We start from the raw sequence: 6,212 nt of genomic DNA on the forward strand, positions 1-6,212 counted from the left end.
AACTCCTTACAGTGCAGCACCCGTAGTCAGGATCGAACCTGAGTCTCCGGCGCTGCATTCGCTGTAAAGCAGCAACTCTACCGCTGCGCTACCGTGCCGCCCAGAGATGCTGCCTGTCCCGCTGAGTTACTACAGCATTTTATACATAACTTTTATTGTAAACCAATGTTCCAGCGGTGTAAACCAGTGTTCCGTCCGACAAGGATTTGAATGATGACAGGTTCTGCTATTCGGATATAATGAACAATTACTTTTGCACTCGACTGCACTGAAGAAGAGTCTCGACCCAAAACATCACCCATTTCTTCTCTCCAGAGATGCTGCCTGTCCGCTGAGTTAAACCAGCGTCTGCAGTTGTTTCCTACAAATTACTTTTGCACTGATCTACTCCTCCAAGACTGTCTTGTTCAACGTATCGGAAGCAGAGTGGTAGGGTTCATGTTGCATTTTTGTAGTACTGTTCTCAATCCCGAGCGATCATAAAGCATATATTGCCAAAGGATGTTTGAATTTAGTCATTACAATAATGTACAAAATATGTTACTCTATCACAGACCACCTCTGCCCAACCTCCATCTCTGACAGAAAACTTGCTTTAAATCTCTCCAATGAAGGATCATTGAACTCGGTTTTATGATACGATTCGATACAACTTTATGGAGACGGAGTTATATTTGAGGTCCGAGATGTAGATGGCAAACAGGAATGGACAGAGGACCGTCCCCTGTAGGGCCCCTGTGTTGCTCACCACCATGTCCGAGACAGTTCTGTAATCTGACATAGTGGTCGTCCAGTCAGGTAGTTAATGATCCAGGACACCAAAGGAGCATCCACCCGCATCTTCGTCAGTTTGCTCCCTAGCAGTGCAGGCCAGATTGTGTTAAAAGCGCTGGAGAAGTAAAAAAACATGACTCTCACAATGTTTCCCGGCTTATCCAGGTGTGCATAGCAATGATGGAGCAGGTGGATGATGGTGTCCTCAACCATCTTTGTTTGGAAAGCGAACTGCAGGGGGGTCCAGGTAGGGTTTAACCACGGATCGCAGGTGAGTGAGCACCAGCCACTTCATGATGTGTGAAGTCAGCGTCACCAGTCTAGTCATTGGAGGAGCTGGGTCGCATCCTCTTTGGTACAGGAACCAGGCAGGAAGTTTTCCACATCACAGGAACCCCCTCCAGGCTCAGGCTGAAGATATGCTGGAGTACTCCGCACAACTGTCTGGCACATGCCTTGGGTACCCTAGTGCTGACACCATCGGGACCCATGGCTTTGCCTGGAGTCTGCTCAGCTCCTTCCTCACCTGCTCAGCCTTGATGGTCAGACGTGATAACGGGCACAGAGACCCACAGCCATCAGTTCAATGTGTTTTATTTGTTTCCCTCACAGCAGCTCATGTTCATATGACAGAAGAATTAGGCCACTCAGCCCATTGAATCTGCTCCGTCATTCGATCATGACTGATCTATTTTCCCTCTCGATTCCATTATCCTGTCTTCTCCCCGTAACCTTTGATGCCCTGACAAATCAGACCTATCATCTCCGCTTTAAAAATACCAAATGACTTGGCCTCCACAGCCATCTGTGGCAATAAATTCCACAGATTAACCACCTTCTGGCTATAGAAATTCCTCCTTACTTCCTTTCTAAAGGGACATTATTTTATCATGAGGCTGTGCCCTCTGGTCCTGGACTCTCCCAGTACTAGAAACGCCCTCTCCACATCTACACTATCTAGTCCTTTCATTATTCGGTAGGTTTCAATGAGATCCCACCTCATCCTTCCAAGTACAGGCCCAGATATGTCAAGCAATCATCATATGTTAACCTAATCATTCTTATAAACCTCCTCTGGACCCTCTCCAACGCTAGCACATCCCTCAGATATGGAGCCCAAAACTGCTCACAATACTCAAATGCGGTCTGATCAGTGCCTTATAAAGCCTCAACACTACATCCTTCTTTTTTAATATTCTAATCCTCTCGAAATAAATGCTAAAATTGCTTTTGTCTTCCTTATTACCAACTCAACCTGCAAATTAACCTTTTGGAAATCCTGAACCAGCACTCCAAAGTTCATTTGCATCTTTGATTTCTGAATCCTCTTCCCATTTCTACCAAAGTAAATGACCGTATACTTTGATGATAGACAAAATATTGGAGTACATCAGCAGGACAGGCAGCATCTCTGGAGAGAAGGAAGGACTCTAAGAAGACTTCTCAGAAGGAAGGACTGAGCGTCAGGGGAGGGGGAGACATTGAGATATGGAAGGGTAAGGTGTGAAAATAAGAGATCAAAGGCGATGAAGGTCAAGGAAAATGTAGAATGGATCATTGTTAGCTGAGGAGAAGGTGACGAGGCATACAAACAGTAAAATTTAATCAGGACAGTGAAACTAGTCTCGGAGAACTAGGAAGGGGGAGGGATGGAGAGAGAGGGAAATCAAAGGTAACTTGAAGTTAGAGGTTAATATTCATACCGTTGGATTGTAAGCTGCCCAAGCAAAATATGAGGTGCTGTTTCTCCAATTTGCGTTGGGCCTCAGACAATGGAGGAGGTTCAGTGCAGAAAGGTCAGCATGGGAATGGGATGGGGAGTTAAAGTGTTTAGCAACCAGGAGATCATGTAGGCCTAGGCGGACTGAGCGGATGTGTTCAGCAAAACGATTACTGAGCCTGCGCTTGGTTTCGCCAATGCTTTGCCACGCTGTATTCCATTTGCCAATTCTTCATCAAGCAGCAGCCAAGCAGAAACCCTCTATATTCTCACTCTTTGTCTTCTGCCAATCAGTCAATGTTAGTACCTTGCCTCTCATACCATGGGCTCCTATTTTGTTTGGCAGCCTGTGTGGCACCTTATCAAAGGTCTTCTGAAAATCAAAACTGAATAACATCCATTGACTCTCCTTTGTCTATCCTGCTTGTTACTTTCTCAAAGAATTCCAAGTTTGTCAGGGAAGATCTGCAAAACCATGCTGGTTTTGGCCAATTTTATCATGTGCTTCCGTACCCCAAAACCTCATCCTTAATAATAGACTACAATTTTACCAACCACTGAAATCAGGCTAACCTGTCTATAGTTTCCTTTCTTTTGCCTCTCTCCCTGCTCTACAGCCAACTCTTTCAGAATCCTGGGGTATAGTCCATCAGGTCCAGGTGACTTATCCACCTGCAGACATTTCAGCTTCCCAAGCACCTTTGCCTTATTAATTGCGACTGCGCTCACTTCGACCCCAACTCCCTTGAATTTCTGACATGTTGCTTGAGTCTTCCACTGTGAAGACGGATGCAAAAAAACATTTCATTTTTTCACCATTTCTTCATTCCTAATTACTACTTCTCCAGCATAATTTTCCAATAGTCCAATGTCCACTCTTGCCTCTCTTTGAATATTTATCTATCTGAAAAAAAAAATTGATACCTGCTACCTGACATCCAGCAGAAAGCAAAGAGTGGGGATAAATGGGTCCCTTTCAGAATGGCAGGCAGTGACTAGTGGGGTACCGCAAGGCTTGGTGCTGGGACCGCAGCTATTTACAATATACATCAATGACTTGGATGAAGGGATTAAAAGTACCATTAGCAAATTTGCAGATGATACAAAGCTGGGTGGCAGTGTGAACTGTGAGGAAGATGCTATGAGGTTGCAGGGTGACTTGGACAGGCTGTGTGAGTGGACGGATGCATGGCAGATGCAGTTTAATGTGGATAAGTGTGAGGTTATCCCCTTTGGTGGTAAGAATAGGAAGGCGGAGTATTATCTGAATGGTGTCAAGTTAGGAAAAGGGGACATACAACGAGATCTGGGTGTCCTAGTGCACCAGTCACTGAAAGGAAGCATGCAGGTACAGCAGGCAGTGAAGAAAGCCAATGGAATGTTGGCTTTCATAACAAGAGGAGTTGAGTATAGGAGCAAAGAGGTCCTTCTGCAGTTGTACAGGGCCCTAGTGAGACCGCACCTGGAGTACTGTGTGCAGTTTTGGTCTCCAAATTTGAGGAGAGATATTCTTGCTATTGATGGCGTGCAGCGTAGGTTTACTAGGTTAAGTCCCGGAATGGCGGGACTGTCATATGTTGAAAGACTGGAGCGACTAGGCTTGTATACACTGGAATTTAGAAGGATGAGAAGGGATCTTATCGAAACGTATAAGATTATTAAGGGGTTGGACACATTAGAGACAGGAAACATGTTCCCAATGTTGGGGGAGTCCAGTACCAGGGGCCACAGTTTAAGAATAAGGGGTAGGCCATTTAGAACAGAGATGAGGAAAAACTTTTTCAGTCAGAGTTGTGAATCTGTGGAATTCTCTGCCTCAGAAGGCAGTGGAGGCGAATTCTCTGAATGCATTCAAGAGAGAGCTAGATAGAGCTCTTAAGGGTAGAGGAGTCAGGGGGTATGGGGAGAAGGCAGGAACGGGGAACTGATTGAGAATGATCAGCCATGATCACATTGAATGGCGGTGCTGGCTCGAAGGGCCCGAATGGCCTACTGCACCTATTGTCTATCCAGAATTTCTGGTAATTTCTGTATTTATGTAATGTTGTATCCTTATTGTTTTGATGTGGTTATGCTTTATTCTTAATTGTTAACTGTATGTTTGTGTTGTCATTTGTGAGTGGAGCACCAAGGCACATTCCTTGTAATATGCATACTTGGCCAATAAACTTATTCATTCATTTATGACATACAGATTGAGGGAAGAATTAAGAGAGTAGATTCACTCAATACCAAAGTATGAAATAAAACAGAAAACATTGGCCTCAAAAGGTCAGGTGGCACCTACGGAAAGCAGTTAATATTTCAGGACAAGCAAAAGTTAGAGATAAAACAAGTTTGGAGATGCTCTGAAAGGAGGTTAAGAGCATCATTTTAAATCCAATACCAGAAATTTATTTCTGTCATTATTAATTAAATTTTGTAGTTTTAAAGAAAATATCAAATTGTACAACACATATAATTAAGGCAGCGTTTATTAAACAACTGTTACGCACAACAAAACCAACTTAAATATTAAGGTGGAGACCTGAAAGAACTCTTCAACATTAAACATCTTACCAATTCAATGATAACCTGGTTAATTTCTGCAGTGAGAGGAAACCTAACAATAAATTGATACCATGTTAAAAAATAAACATTTCCGATAATAGCGATTCATTTGGCTGGAGTAGCTTAAAATGGCATTAGAATGAATCATTTGCACTAATATTGATATTGTAATTAGATTTCATTCTTCAATAACGCGGCTGAATGGAACACAAATTTTAAAAATCAAATTACATTGAAAGGTTCTTGAATAGCAAACTAAAGGTTCAAAATATTTTTTTTCGGATCAAAAAGTAACTGACACAGAATATGGACTTTTTCTTTCCCCACAGGTGTTGCCTGACCTGAGAATGTTCATTTTTTGTTGATATTTCAGATTTCAAAAATCAATTTATTTTTGCCTGAAAGCTTACCAATAACTATCTGTGAAGATAAATGAGAGGATAGCCTACATCAGAGATGACGAATATACAAAATGTTAGTATATAGTTGTTTTCTGTCTAATAAATCGAAACGAACTAGGGATTGATTTAAAATTTCAACAATGAGTCTCTCCTGCCATTTTATTAGATTATGGCTAATCTGTACCTCACCTATATTTGCCCTGTTTGGTCCTGATCTGTTCTCGCCTCCAGCCCTTCACCCACCCATCCCCACCCTTCGAATTGAAGAGCCCCGACCTGAAACATCACCCATCCTTTATCTCCAGAGATGCTGCTTAATCTGCTGAGTTACTTTAACACTTAGTGTGTATCTTTGGTATAAACCAACCATCTGCAGTTCATCTATATACTAAAACTCATTTCTTTGTTTGTTTGTTCATTCCTGAACTACAGCCAAAACGGTACACAATAGCACAACAATTTTAGGCCCACCTTACTCACCGTCGTCCCTTTGGTGCAAATGGAAGAAGTTTAATTGAAGTCGGTGTTATATTTTTAAAGTTATTCACATTTTCAAGTTTAAATCTCCTCGGGGGGAGGATAAGGGGGGTTGAGGGGGATGGTGGGGGGAGGGGAATGGGGAGGTGGGGAGAGGAGGGTGGGGGAGAGGAGGGGAAGGGGAGGGGGGGAAGGGGAGGGGGGGAAGGGGAGGGTGCTGCACCAATGCAGGAGAGGTTTGGGCCCAACAGGTCCACTTGGTCTAGTCGTTTCTATATTTACCCATTGTT

Source organism: Rhinoraja longicauda, chromosome 2 (genome assembly GCF_053455715.1).
Source record: "Rhinoraja longicauda isolate Sanriku21f chromosome 2, sRhiLon1.1, whole genome shotgun sequence".
Classification (NCBI taxonomy): domain Eukaryota; kingdom Metazoa; phylum Chordata; class Chondrichthyes; order Rajiformes; family Arhynchobatidae; genus Rhinoraja; species Rhinoraja longicauda.